Genomic DNA, 15,523 nt, shown 5'->3' with positions numbered 1-15,523 from the left:
GGATGATTCCTACATAATCGGTGGTGACAAGCTAGGATGGATAAGAGAGGACCTGTAAGAATGAGTCCTGAGAGCCCAAAAGAGGACCTCTATGGCTGGATTTTGAAGGTGCTTGATCAAGGGAGGAGGAATATGAGACTGTAGAAGCAAGAATAAATTGATTTGGGGGCACTCTTTTGGGACATGAGATTTAACAGTCTGGCAAGGACCCCAGGGAAGGAGTACTCTTGCTATTTATGGTGGCCTCTAGAAGCCTGGAGAAAACTAAAGCCTATGCCAAGGAAAGCCGAAATGCTTGAGTTAGCACAGCAGGCCATAGAAGACGGGATAAAGAGGCTCAGGGAAGCAGGCATACTGGGAGGAAGCAGCACCGCTCTTGAAGGCAGCCACTGCTACCTACAGCACGGAGGCCCTCTGAAGGGTCTTCCTGCATGGCAGATGTGCCAGCTCCTAACAAGGAGCGGTAGGCCATGTCAGCATCACATCTGGCATTCTGTGATGCCGTCATAGACCGCCAAATGGCCCACCAGAGGACTTTGTTTCATGTAAGAGCCAAGTGGACACTTCATTTACAAAGGCTGTCAGGAATTTGCTAGTGAGAAAGGAACCAGCACCACTAAGAACTTCAGTGGTGGCTCTCCTCTGGAGGCCAGGCCTAGGGTACCAGAGACAGTCATAAAACTTGGCTTGTTGATAGTGATAGGGCTCATGGTTCCCCACCTAGAGACCAGGCCGCAGCAAGGAAGCTGAAAGAACAAAATTACTACAATTACTGGAAGGGGCAGTTGGCTGGTCAGGGACTAAAAGGAAAAGAAACCAGAAAATCGGAGACCAAAAGATCCGTGGGAATAGACTTACAGTTGTGAACACGAAGTATGAAGATTTTTGTGTCACATGTTAATGCCCATCAGAAAACATCTACCATGGAATAGGCATTAAACGACTAAACAGGCAAAATGACTTGGCAGTTGACATGAGTCAGCCTTTGTCATTGACCACCTGAACATATAAGATGGATACATGCCCACAGTGGCAGAGATAAAGGCTATACTGGGGCCCAAAACATGATCCCCACTTAGCAGGGCCAATCTAGCTACCTCCGTCTCTGAACTTCCAACCTCAGAGATTAATGTTCAGCATCCTATATGGCACTATTTCCCAAGGAGACCAACTAGTCACTTGCTGGTAAGTGGACACTACACTTCTTCAAGGATCAGTGATTCATTCTCATAGGAGTAGACACATATTCTGAGTGTGGGTTTGCTTTACTATCTGCAGAGTCTCAAATAGCACCAATATCCAGGGGATCACAATGTGCCTATTTCAAAGACATGGAATCCCACAAAACATAGCATGCAACCAAGGAATGCATTTCACAATGCATTTCACAATTTCACATGCAGAGTGGATCCATGACCATGGAATACGTTGGTTGTATCACTTACTGAACCAGCCAGAAGCCACTGGCCTAATAGAGCACTGGAATACTGAAATACCAGCTTGGAAGCAATTCTCTGCAAGGATGGGGCACCATTGTCCAAGATGCAGTATAGGTAATAAATCTATATGGCACTGTATTTCAATAGGAAGAATTCAGGGTCTGGGAACCAAGAAGCAGAAACAGGAGTGGCCCCACTTCCTATCATTCCCAATGATCCCAGGGGGATCTTTGTATTTCCTACCCTCATTACTCTAGGCTCTGCAAGGTTAGAGGTCCCATTGCAAAAGGAAATGCATTCTGCCAAGGAACACAGCTTTCTTTGATATTGTATCAAAACCTGCAAAGTTCAGAGTCCTTCATTCACTTTTACTTTGGGATTTAAGACACAGGCAAGACATCACCAACTACACTTTTATGACTCATGATTAGACAATGCGTATTACAGATATTACATGCTTGGGGTCCCCTGTACATCTGGTTCCAGCACTACTTTATAAGGTCTTGGGGTATGAAAGGATGATCCTCTGACTTACCTGCAGGTTGCTTACAAAATAACCAGATCATTTAAACTGCCTTCCGCAAGGCTGTATCCTGAAAAACTCCCAGGTCACCAAGAGATCAAAAGAACCACCTGCTGCCTGGGGCTAGGGCTGAGTTGGTTGGTGAGTCACAGTTGATCTATTTAACTCTTCCGCGTTTGCCAGATATGAGCGACCTACTTCCAGCCTGACAAGCAGAAGAGGAAACACAGCACTATAATGAAATTTGGAGACCAGACTTTTAAAATAATGAGGGCCTCCTGTAATGAATGGAATGTCAGAATTTATATTCTCAATATGCAGTGGTTATAATACTACATGTTAACTAGCTAGGATTTAAATAAAAATTTGGGGAAAAAATAGAAACAGTAGCAATCCAAAATTTATTTTAAATAAACTGTACCCCCAAACAATTTCATTTATATAGGCCTAGGGTTGGAAAGAGAAGGGTTAGGTTTCTAAAGATAAATGCCTTAAAAGCTGGGGAGTCTGGACAGTATCCTCAAAGTTGCCATTTACTTGGCAATCAGGTACCTTCAGTTTTTAAGTCAAAGCCATACTATGGTATGAAGGAGAGAGTTGTTGATTTTAAGGTGCTTCCATGGAGTTTTAATTTCCTGGAATGCAAAGGAGGAAAGTTCAGGCCAACCCAGCCTCTCTTTTCTAAGAGACAGCCAAACCTTAGTGACGATCTGATTTGGGCAGCCAAGAAGTCTTGGTTTGATCTTTTGTAAGGAAAAGTTGGGACTCTGCCCAAGTCAACAGAAAGGGGAAGAAGCTGGGATGGGAATAAATAGTGAGATGACGCTTGCCTACACACTGTGTAGGCATGTCCTGTTTGAAGCCTCCTGCTTTTCTGCTTAGTCCTTGAGCCATTGCTGAATTACTGTTTACTGGGCTTGACACGACCATATATTCACGTATAGTGTCTCTGTAATAATGGTTTTCAAATCTCTTAGACAGGGTCTTACCAGTGACAGTGACCCTAGCTAGGGAGCAGGACCCTGTTACCTCTCCAGAATCCTTCCCTGGGAGGTCTAACTCAACACCTTGCTTTCTCTGTATGCTGGACATTGTGGGAGTAACTGGGCTGGGAGCCCAGACATAGACAGCTGGGTTCAAATGGCCTGTGGAAGCTGCTTTCTCAGTAGCATATTACTGGAGAGGTAGTATGGTGTAATGGTTTTAGACATGGGTCATGAAGTCAGAGCTGCATCAATTCCAGTTCTGCCACTTACTAGCTATATAAATTCCAGCAACTTTTTAATCTCTATAAGCCACCTTTTCCTCATCTGAAAAAAAAAAAAAGGTGAGAATGTACCTCACAAGAAATAATGAGATAATACATGCAAAGTGCTCAGCATATAGTTAGTGGTTGACATCTGTATTTTCCTTATTACCAACAGAACAATGAATTGAGGAAAAGGGAGACGGGAAGGTAACTCCTTGTCTGTGGCTCTGTTTCCCAAGTTGTATCACAGGTGCACAATTACTATATCCATTTACCTTAATGCATATTTGAAAGACAAATGAGATGACAGGTGTGAACCCCATTGGGAACAAAATACAAGACCTTTTTTTTTTTTTTTAAAGAGAAGGGAGAGATAAGGAGAGGTGGGTGGGGCAGGGAAGGGCAGAGGGAGAGCAAGAGAGAGAATCTAGAGCAAGAGAGAGAATCTTAACCAGGCTCCATGCTCAGCCCAATGCAGGGCTCAAACTCCTGACTCTAAGATCATGACCTTAGCTGAAATCAAAAGTCAGATGCTTAAACTACTGAGCCACTCAGTCACCCCAAGATAGTATCATTAAGAGAAGGCTAGGACTTGAGGAAACTCCTTTTGGGAGTGTTACTTCTAAACTCCATCTTTTTGCTTTACAAGTCTCCTAAGACATCGGAGAATTCACATTTTGAACTGCCATTCAGTTATATGCTGAGATTTTAAGATACAAGTAATGATGAAATCTCATAAGCTCTTTCAGTCAAGAAAATTTAAAAACAAAACAAAACAAAACAATACTACCAGGTGATGAGAAATGAAGCTACCAGATGTCCAGACTTTGCTGAGTTAACAAGCAAAATCATAGCAAACTTCAATCTAGTCACCTTCAATGAAAGAGAATTTTAATTGATCTAATTTTATCAGAAGTAAGACCTCAACCCCATCCCCCTGGCAGGGGGGGACTTACTTTTTTACCAAAATTCTCATTAAAAAGCTAACAATCTTGCAGTGTTTTACTGTTTTTGTTGAAAAAAAAATAGTTTCTTTCCTTGAAGATAATATACACAAAGTCCTAAATATTTACCAGATGATACAGATCTGCCAGTGTTTTCAGCCAAGTTTCCAAAGTTTTATGAAATCACTTCTTGGACATATTTCTAACAATCTGGCCCATGATAATTTAACTGGGGAGGATTTTTCCACCTTCTTCACATGGCCTTTAGTTCATAAGCCTCTGTGTGTGTCCAGATGAAATTCACACCCTGCAATCCTGAACATCCTTGCTCATTCAGAAGCAGTTGTTGTCAATAGATAAATATAGAGAAGTGTATTCTCTGGGAACATCTATTTCCAATGAAGACACCACATGTTCTGGCTTCAGTACAAACTTATTTTCTCGGCCTCCACTTACTCAGATCTCAACTATCTGTCCTCTTAACAAAACAACTTCTCAGAAATGAATTTCAATTCCATTTTCTACAGTAGCAATTTTCAGTTCAGGTGCCACGGAGTCAAGTACCAAGCCTGCCTCAATCAGAGTAGCTCTACTTTTATTGTTTTCTTTAAGCTTAATCATTTTATTTGAATTAAAACTTTGAAACATTTGGGGAAAAAATTTACCTTTCTGTAATTATAACCTTTAATGAAAGAAGAGAGTTCTATTACTTCAGTTACTAGAATCTTTTAAGTAATCACAGATTTAAAATGTCATATTCCCATTTAAAAATCTTTCAAAAGCATTGTATGCCTCTGAAAAATTTTAACAAACAGGGAGGCTAGACCTCCACATCCTGTCCCAGTTGCCTGGAGGGTTCGACTGCCAAAAATCTAAGTCTTCCCCATGGGAGTTCCACATACATATCCAGCCAGGAAGGTCACATTCCATCCAGAACTCCAGAGGAAGAAAATGATCCAAAGGGGTGAGAAACCAGGCCAAACATTCACTACAGATGAAATTCATCTATAAAGTAGCGACCCAGTTAACGAAGGGACATTATCCTCATTCTACCACGCTATTATTTTTGCGTTTCTATGTGGGTCATAGCACCGAGAAATCCACAGAGAATTTGCCAGGGAATATATGGAAGTTATAATTGAGGATTGTTGACCCCACTTTTCCACTCAAACTGTCACATGAAGGGAAAAGTGAGACCACAGGGAGTAGCAAATCCACATTTGCCCAGACAATAGGATTTCATAGACAAGAAAATGTTTTTAAAGAATTAGGGAACTGACCTACAGTTGCTTTTACTTTTGCCAAGCAACTATATGCTTAAAGTGATAACTCTGAACTATTACCATCATTCTATAAAACAGCTTTTAACACCAGAAAGTAAAGAGATTATAATCTCAGAAATAAAGGGCATTCCTTTCCTCAATAGGTCAGTTGGCCCTCTTGTACTGACTTCACAATGAAACAAGCTACCCTAGTCCCTATCTTGAAGTTAAAATTTTGTTTTGTTTCCATTTAACCAGGGAAAAGTACTTCAAGGCAATCCTAGTCAACACACTGGGCATCCAGAGGAATGAGGCCAGAGGATGCTGGGATATGGGCTCCCAAAGCAGCCTGGGTCTGAGGCCACTGGCCCTAAGCTCAGCAACTGGTGGGGAAATCCCCATGGGACAACTCCAGTGGTGAATTAAGGTTATCCAACAGAAATCCAAGTGTACCGTGGCAATTCATGAGCTTTGCTATTCTCTGCCCAGCTCTGGGAGAGAGATGGAGGGGCCAAAAATGCGCACATGCCTCAGCTTTGCCAGTCAGTTTTCCAAGCTTGGTGATCCTCTTCCAGCAGATGGCAGAACACACACATAGAAAACTCCAAAGCCATCCAAGGTTTCTGTCTTGCATTTGGTCGCCGGTCTTATTTCTTTAAAAGCTGGGCATGAGGAAGAAGAAACTTTGCAGATAAAAAGCCCCACCCACATTCCATCCCTAAATCCTGTTTACACAGTGCTTTGCTCTTCACAGACAGGCCGAACTCTTTGCAAATAGAAGGGCCACAAAGTCAAGAAAGTCCAACCCATAAACTATAAATACTAGGATCAACATGTTCTCGCTGTTAGAGAGCCCAGCATATATCTTGTGCATTTTTTTTAAATTTCTAAACCCAATCCAAGTTTTCATTAACCCTCATCACATGTGTTTATACAGGAAGACAGTAGTAATGAATTATCTTTTCTATAGAAGCCAGTGGCTTTTACATTGCCTTGTTCCAAGGAGAGAAGTCACGTAAGTATTCAAAGGTAATTACACAGTAGGTCAAAAGAACAGCCAAGAGTTATGGACATTGGGGAGGGTATGTGCTATGGTGAGTGCCGTGAAGTCTGTAAACCTGGCGATTCACAGACCTGTACCCCTGGGGATAAAAGTATATTATATGTTTTTAAAAAATAAAAAAATAAAAGAACAGCCAAGAAAATCAAAAGGGTATCTCTGTCCTACAATGTGTTCTCACAAACACAAAATCCATTTCAAGGTGAAAAAATATTTCCTAAAATGCACTCTAATTGAATATTTCAGGCACAGTAGTAAGTAGGTCACTTGCTCTCTAGGATTCAAAGAATATCAGCCTGTGGAACTCCATTTCTATTCTGAACAGGAAAGTTAAAGGGAAAACACTATAAAACAAGAAAATCCGCCCCCACAAAGTTCTTTACAGCAGGAGCTGAGGGTCAGGTGTATGATCTACAACCAGGAATTCGGGTAGATAATTTTCAAAACTTAATTGATTATAAAAGTATAAGGAATTGTGCTTCCTCCAAAATCTGCAACAACCACATCCACACCACCACCCTCCCTTTTCGGCATTTTCTAGTCAGAAACTGAACCCAGGAATAAATGCCCCAGAAACATTCTTTAAATAGCCTAAAGTTGGTTGTCAAACCGCACTCCTTCTCCATGTTCCCTCTTTTTTTTTTTTTTTTTTTTTTTTTTTTTTTTTTTTTTTTTTTTAGTGTCTAATCGGTCCAGCTCCCACCCCCGATTACCCAGTGTTCTCAGGGGTGCTCAATGCCCTGTGCTCTCCTGGATGCTATCTGCCATGCAAAATAGAATGTTAGAGCTGGAAAGCATCTGCTTCTACAGATGAGGAAACCTCAGCCCTGAAAAATTAACTCCCTTGCCAGTGCCAGATTTACAACTCCACCCCTCAGTAGCCTCATCCCTTGAAGTCTTGTTAGACTTCATTTTCACCAGAAAAGAAACATCGGGCCAAAGCAGCTGGCTTCATGATTAGTTCTCTCAGAAAGCACATCTTTAATGAATGAGGGGTTCGAGTTTAGAAATTTCAGAAAAGATTGGTTGGAACAGACACAATTTTGAGCAGTAGGTACTTTCCATGTCCTCAAGTCACATTCTGCCCAGAAACAAGTCCTCCTGAGAGGACTGAGCTGTGGTGACCTGTCCCTTGGCAAATGTAAAGAATGAAAGCTTCAAGAGGGCAAGGACTCTGTTTTATTCATATCCGTAACCCTAAAACCTGAAAGAGACACTGGCGCTGAATAGGAACTCAACAATAAGTATTTGTTAGATGAACAAAATAAAGGAAGGAAGCATCCTTCCTTGCTCTCTGTAGTCCATCTCTACCTTCCTTTTGCTCCCTGTTGTACTTAAGTCTAGTTCCTTTGATCAAAATTCTGTTGTCAGGTAATACGTATCAATCATTTATATGCTAGTAGCCTTTAAGCCGCTTGGAGTGTTTGGAATTTCAGTTTTACAAAAAAGCTTTGGCCCCTCTGCAGGCCCAGACTCAGTCAGCAATGGAAAGCCTTTGTGGCCAGACCCCATCCATCCTCTTCTCCATGCTGGAGGTCAAACTTTAAATTCTTTCCAAGAATGGCAAATTGTTCACAGGAAGAACTCCCTTCCCTACTGACCCCCTGATACACTCCTGTGGCTCCCCTTAGCTTTCACATCTTTGTAAAACAATCTAAACCCCTATCTTCCTGCTCTCTCTATCTTGCTTTCTCACCTATCAAAATCTAGAGGAGATGCTGCTGTTGCATATTTAGCTCAACCATACTGTTACATAAATGCAAGCTGCCTGCTTCCCCAGCTCACCTTGTGAAGACCAAACACTTCATTGCATTAACCAGGAGCCCATCCTCACCCTGTCACACACTAGGGGGTGCTGTTGCTATGTACAGATCACAGGAGCTTGAAACAAGATGAAGGACATGCGTGACAGAGTTTTCAGGGTCCTGGGAGACATTTCTAGTTGGGCCTCTTGCACAACGCTTCTGCAAAGTTTCTCAGAATCAAAGGCCATTACACCCCTCTGAGCTACATAATTCCAGGGTAAAGCCTACACACGATGGGATGGAAAGGGAGGGCTGAAGATGTCCAAACTAAAGACTGTACTCTACTACTCATTTAATACACAGGCTCACATAACAGTATTCATGACAACTGCTGGATATTAATAATTAACCCTCACTCACCACTGGAGAGGAAAATTCTGTTCAGACAACCAAGGGGCAAACATGGTCAGGCAGAATTAAATGTATGGGAGGCAACCAGAACAGCCGGGAAACACTTGAGTTTGTCCTTGCTTTTCACAATCATCTTTCCTGGTATGTGATGTCTAAGACTTTGGGAATGAAAGCTTCATACACAAACAAATGAATATCAGCCTCTCCCAGCCCCCCGCTTGGCTCTTGCACAAAGCTTGCAGGCTGCCAGAGAAGCTTCTCCGGCCTCAGTTAACTCTTTGCTTGAATGACAGCAAAACTGCACTGCAGGAAAAGCTCTCTCAGACTGCAGAATGCCTTTTCAAACTTCTGGACAAAACCATCATGACAAAGAGTATTTTGTGGAGTTTGTGGGTTTTTTTAATATAAATTAAGAAAAAATGTGTATTTGAATGAAGTTCTCTGAATGAGACTCACACCTAACAGTATGAACATTAAACATTCCCACACAGAGAAGAATGAATCTGCACCAAGGGAAATAACTCTGGTATTAATCCAAGGAGAAACAATCCCTCTCACCCTCCCCCCACCCCAAGCTAGGGTTTCACACCCTTTGTTGGTTCACACAAATGCTAATGAGCAACAACTCTCCAATGCTAATGACTAGAACTCTCTTTGGCTCCAAAAACAACCCAGCCAAGCTAGAAACTTAAAGAATCCCAAAGTGGTTCAAGAGGGAATCAGCCAGTCTGAGGTACCATTTTAGGGCAAACAGACTGGTTTCCTTTTTGCTCTGAACTCTATTTCTAAAAGGGATAGATTCCATTCTATGGATGCATCAAACTTTTAGACAAAATGCAAAAAAATTTCAAATCCCAGCTTTTGTTGCAACAACTAGCCAGACATTTCAAGGAAACTTCTAAGAAAAGTGACTCTCAACCTAATTTCTGCTCTCACATAGCCAAAAGACACACTCCCTCCCATCAATTACCAAGGCTGACTTCGCAGTATTACTTAACTAGGACCCTTAGGGAACAGATCAGAATGGGTAGGTTGGGGGATGTGATATGGGGTAAAATTTGAAAAAGGCTTACTCTGAGAAAGCCACTCTGAATGGTCCCCTAGGGGGTTAGCACAAGACACACCAATACATTCAGTAAGGTCCTGATAAACAATGGATGAGCATTTCTGGTCCTAAACCCCCGAAGTTTTACTCTTTAAAATGAAAAACACAAAGACAAACCCTTGTCCCTGTTGCTATCCACAAACCTTCATAAACAAAATGCTAATTGGCTTGAAAAGTAACAGCACAAAGCAAATTTTAATTTGACATTATCAGTTACATTTTTTGACATGTGTTTTACAATCATTCCCGTGATTTCCTAATTCCAACAATGAAAATGGCATCTTGCCTTCTTAATAAATTCAGCAGGAATCTCAACAATGTTTGCCCATTAGATTCACCTGAAAAGACTGAGATGTCCTTGCCTTCACACCTCCTTAATGGGTTTGCCATTTTTTCACTGGCTCAGGTGAAACCTGGGCATCATACTTCTTTAAAGTTCTCAGGTGTAGAGCCAAGTTGATAATCACTGAACTGATGAAGCCAGGCCCACCATCTTAATGTAATTAACTATCTTCTTTGAACTTCCCCATATCTGAATTTTATTCTGCAAAATGAAGTTAATCAAGAGCTCTCTCATCTGAATTTGGTGAAAATAAAGCTATAATCATAAAGAACTTTGTGGTAATGAAAAAAGAAAGTAGGTAATTTTATCTTGCTGTTTGAAACCAATTGTTGGCACTGCTAACGAAGCCACAAGAAATTTGTAATTTGAGGTAGAAATATATTACATTTCTTTCCCAAATAATTTATTGCATTGCAGAACTTATTAGCATTAAATTCAAACGAAGCAGCAGCAGAGAGACAGACAGAAGGGATGTGAGAAGGCTGCACCATGAAATCTAAATGCAGGTCCAGATGGTGGAGGAGAGGCTTAAATCCCCAGTCCTGAGGTTCAAACACAGCAAACACACCTGGGAAAGAAGTAATTGGTGTCAAGGCCACCCTGCCTGCCTCTCCCTTGCTTGCCAGCCGCTACCACCCCACCTCCCGGAAAGGACAATGGACCTAGTGAGGCTCCTGACTGAAACCACGCAGATCCCCTCTGTCCTGAATGGTAGAAAGCAGTCAGCCCCTCAGTGCTGGCAGAGGTTAAGCAGACACAGATCCTGTTGGGGCCTAAAACATGACTCAGCACCAAACACGATCCTGGTAGAGAATCAATACACTGAACCCTAGAAATTAGGACTCTCTCGGTCCCAACTTGGCTTCAGAAGAAGAGGCCAAGTGGTCCCCTTCAGCTACACAAGTTCTGAGCTGGCAAACTTCACTTTCTCAGAAACAGAATCACAGACCCGCTTGGCTGGCAGAGGATGGCACATCTCCGCTCACTCCCACCTACAGCGTCACCATGACAGCAACAAGCTGGCTACAGAAGGACAAAACATAAGAAACACCTTGCATAATCAAAGATACACAGGTGACTTGCATGGACCTGTGCTGGAATTTCACACAGGAAAAAGTCTCTCACTCCTTCCAAATGTATTTTTAATGACCTAATTTGGTCAGGATTTTGGTGATACAGCTTAGCAACTGGCATAAAGTAACTTCCCTGCCCCTTCCTGCAATATAACCACAACCCTTGTTTCCACTCTTTTCTCAACCCTTCTCAGTCAAGGCAAACCCCAGTTTTCAGTTTCCTAAATGGGGCCTGGGCCGCCACAATGATTTTTCACACAGTCATCTCAAATTCTCGCTTCTGGAAGACTGAAGGAGACTTCTAATAGCCAACCGGTTATCCAGAATATACTGTGTTCTAGGCTCTTATCTCAACTTCGTCTTCACAACAATTTATAAGACAGATGTATTATCCCTGTTTTACAGATAAGGCAATGAGAGCACAAAGAAACTGAATAACCTCTGTCCAAGGTCACACAATTAGTAAGCAATACAGCAGGTTCTGAACTCAGGTTTATCTAATCCTAAACTCATGTTCTTTAAAATAATAATGGGGGGGACGCCTGGGTGGCTCAGTTGGTTAAGCAGCTGCCTTCGGCTCAGGTCATGATCCCAGCGTCCTGGGATCGAGTCCCGCATCGGGCTCCTTGCTCGTCAGGGAACCTGCTTCTCTCTCTGCCTCTGCCTGCCATTCTGTCTGCCTGTGTTCGCTCGCTCTCCCTCGCTCTCTCTGACAAATAAATAAATAAAATCTAAAAATAATAATAATAATAATGGGGGCCAGGCACTGGTCTAAACACTCTTCAAATCTAACTTATTTAATCTTCACAAATCTAGAAGAGAGGTACTATTTTTTACCACTGCCGTTATTATGCAGATGAGAAAACTGAGGAAGAGTGAGATTCAACAATTCCTAAAGTTTCCAAGTCCCTAACTGGTAGCACCAGGATTTAAGCAGGCTGTTAAGTATTCAGGCCGTAAGCACAGCACACACTGCCCCCTCATTTTCCCTGTAACTTTCTGCATTCATTCATTCAAATGTTGTGTAGCCCTCTTCTATGCACCTGACATCTTGCCAGGTATCACAGAAAGAGAACTAGTATTTGACACCTTCCCTCAGAGTACAGCAGTCTAGGTGGGCAGGATCAGCAAAACTATGTTAAGAAAGAAGGACATTAACAGAATGTGAAGCCAGGAGCACTATAACACGCCGGGGGACCTCACTGAGCACTGCAAGTGAGTTGAATTTGGAGAGGTAGGGAGAATGATCCAGGAAGGGGCGGGGGGTAATATGAGCAAAGGTAAAAATAAGAAGGAGGACTGGGGAGAAGAGAAGGACCCCCCACACACACACCACACACACACAAAGCCAGATTCTCTATTGCTGTTTTATGTATTCATTATCTCATTTAATCTTCATGGCAGACCCTTAAGACATCTTCATTTAGCAGATAAAGAAAATGAGGTGTAGAAAGTCCAACAACTAACTCAGTCACACATCAGCCAAGGAACAGAGCCAGGTTTGTCTGCTTCTGACACTTCTCCTCTAAACTGGGAGCCTCTTTCGCATAGGTGAACACAAACTTAAAAGGCTAAGGAGTCAGGCAAAGCACCAGCAAAGCCAGGCAGCGTCTAACCATTCTGATATCTAGATCCCTTAAGGCAACTAGAGCTCTTTATCTTCGGGCCAGACCCCAGGGGGGTATGTGCTTTTTCAATGTCAAAGCCTCTCCCTTTGTATTCCCACTCCAAACAAGCTCCCATTCTATAGACTGACATATGACTTGCCTGGTCCAAATAGAGAGTAGGCCTCTAGAGCCAGCTGAGGGCCTGGCTGAGGACAAGCTGTCTGCTGTTGAGACCCACTGGTGGAGACACAAACTAGGCCTAGGGAACCTCAAGGATCCTCTAACTCAGACCCCTCAGTTTGGAGGAAAAAATGGAGACCCAGAGAGAGAAAGGGAGGGAGTCTCTAAAGGCATTCTCTCACCCGACCACAAACAAAACAAAACAAAACAAAACCCTAAGCTCCATGAAAGTGCTTTGGCAAGTGGAGGTCTGAAATTCCTGCAACAGCTTGGAGAGAAGGTAACTAAGGTTCTGCCTTCCTACAGAGTCGGTCTTTAAATGCCGGTGCTTCTAAGACTAAAAAGAGCAAAACTGTTTTCTTAGCAAAGTACAAGCTTGACTCAAATTTTGTGTTGTCAGGATGAGGGTATGGGTGGAGGGGCATCTAAATGTGAATCATCAGCTCCTATTCAGCAAGCTGGGGACTGCAATGTTTTGGGAAAGCACACCTTCTTGAGACCCTGGGTTTGCTCTCTTTCCTCCGCAGGAAAAGCAGGCCCTGATGTTCCATCACCCACCTACAGCTTCTTACAGCATGCCTTTTATAGCACCCGCAGCCTCTAATAGGAGCAGAGTAGTCGTGATGCTTCTGCCATTTTTCCCTTAGGTGGCCGACTACCCAGCCTTGAAGGAGTAGACCTAACCAGAGCAAAAGAGAATCTGCTATCCAAAGAGCAAAAGCAGCACCCACTGCATCACTGTCAGAATGTTTAAAATGTATATCAAGATCATTATTCATCAAACTCTCCCTCTGGGAACAGATATAGTCCGTTCCTCTTTCTAAGGCCAAAGGACTGCGTATTACCTTCCATTAATATCTCCCTGTCACTCTTCAGTTCCACTTCCACCAATCATCACATTAGACTATAGCCAAAAGACACAACTTTTTAAAAATGTACTTACCTTAATTTGCTCATAGTATTTATAGATCAGTTTCCCTGCTGGCTACTTTTAGTGTAGCTGTACAGTGTGTGAAGAGGATTTCTTCTCATTCTCTCGGTATAGGTAAAATCCTCAGAGGGAGCAGCGCCTAGGTATGTTTAAATAAAACAGACCAATAATGACCTTGGGCTATATCATTCACACAATAGTGGTTGGATATGCTTTTTTTTTTTTTTTTTTCCTAATCAGGATTTATCGACCAAAGTAAGGTGAAGTATTAGGAACCTAGAGATTGGATGACTTAATGGTGAAGAAGTTGGACCATTCCTTCTTTCTTTAAATTCTACCTTTCCCTAAACACACCTCTATGTTTGCCTCCTATCCCTCTAACCACTCACGGTTAGGTTTCTTTATGCACCCTTCTAATTCTATCAAGCCCTTACATGTTGGTATTTCCCTGAACAAATTCATCTACTCCCATGTCTATATCATTCTCAAATCTGTACTGAAAATCAAAGTCTGTACTCAATCAAATCAAATATGCACTCAAATCAAATCTGTACTCAAATCAAAACTGTTATCTCTCTTCAGAACTTCAGACCCCGGCACCTGGGTGGCTCAGTGGGTTAAGTGTCTATCTTCAGCTCAGGTTGTGATCTCAGGGTCCTGGAATTGAGCCCTGCATCAGGCTCCCTGCTCAGCGGGGAATCGCTTCACCCTCTCCCTCTGCCCTACCACTCATGCATGCTCACTCTCTCTCAAATAAATAAAATTTAAAAAACAAAAAACAACTTCAGACTCATTCATCCAACTGCCAACTACACATCTCTAGGATTTCCCACAGACTCATGAGACTCAACATGTAAAAAATTGAATTCATCATCTTCTCTATCACCTCCCCATACCCTTTTCTTTTGCTCTGTTCTCTGTCTCATTGATGGCACCACCTTCTATCATTGCCCAAATCAGAGACTTTGGAATCCTCCCCCACTCTTCACTCCTCCTCATCCAAGTTGCCTCACATCCAATCAATTTCAAGAACTGTCAGTTCCCTCTCTTGAATCCAACCACTTTTCTCCACTCTCACTGCTATTAGCCTAGTGTACAAGTTAAAGTCATCATTTCCCAAATTTGAGATGTCTACCAACTGGTTCTCCAGTCCCTACTTGAGTGCTTCTAATTCATTTTTTTATGCTATACCCAGTGATCTTTCTAATATGTATATCTATGCATGGCATACCTCTCACTAAAAATCCTTCTGTGGCTCCACTCTGCTTTTAGGATGAAGTCTCAATGTCTTAACCAGCTGAGGAGATTCTAAATGACTTGCTTCCATATACCTTTCCAGCCTCATCCTTCACAAGAATTCCTTCATGTTTCATGTTCCAGCCACAATTAATCTCTTTGATCTTCAAACCTGATGCTTTTCTCTCTTGTCTCCTAGCCTTCCTGGAATCACAGAATTACATAGAGAAAACAAAATGAAAAAATACCCAAATCAGGGCTTTCCACCAACTTCATCCTTATCTTTAGGAAATTCAATCAAATTCAATGAACATTTATTGAGTGCGCACCAAAGGAAAAACAATCCCTTGCCAGCTGCATATACCTTACTATGTAAGACATATTCCAAGCTATGGCACTTGCAATTTCATTGCTT

The 15,523-nt window shown here is 42.2% G+C and overlaps 1 protein-coding gene across 1 annotated transcript in view; it reads right to left on the bottom strand.

Moving 5' to 3' along the window:
- Positions 1–15,312, bottom strand: part of AKAP6 (A-kinase anchoring protein 6) — a 542,654-nt gene extending 527,342 nt beyond the window's left edge. Inside the window, exons 1-2 of the mRNA XM_047736848.1 lie at positions 15,204–15,312; positions 13,885–14,011 (exon numbers count right to left, since the gene is read on the bottom strand). The gene's annotated coding sequence lies outside the window, so the exon portion shown is untranslated. The remainder of the gene's footprint in view (positions 1–13,884; positions 14,012–15,203) is intronic.
- Positions 15,313–15,523: the final 211 nt, after the last annotated feature.

Source organism: Lutra lutra, chromosome 7, assembly GCF_902655055.1.
Source record: "Lutra lutra chromosome 7, mLutLut1.2, whole genome shotgun sequence".
Taxonomy (NCBI): Eukaryota; Metazoa; Chordata; class Mammalia; order Carnivora; family Mustelidae; genus Lutra; species Lutra lutra.
Note: the sequence above shows the minus strand (reverse complement) of the source record. Positions and strands in the feature narration are given on the sequence as shown.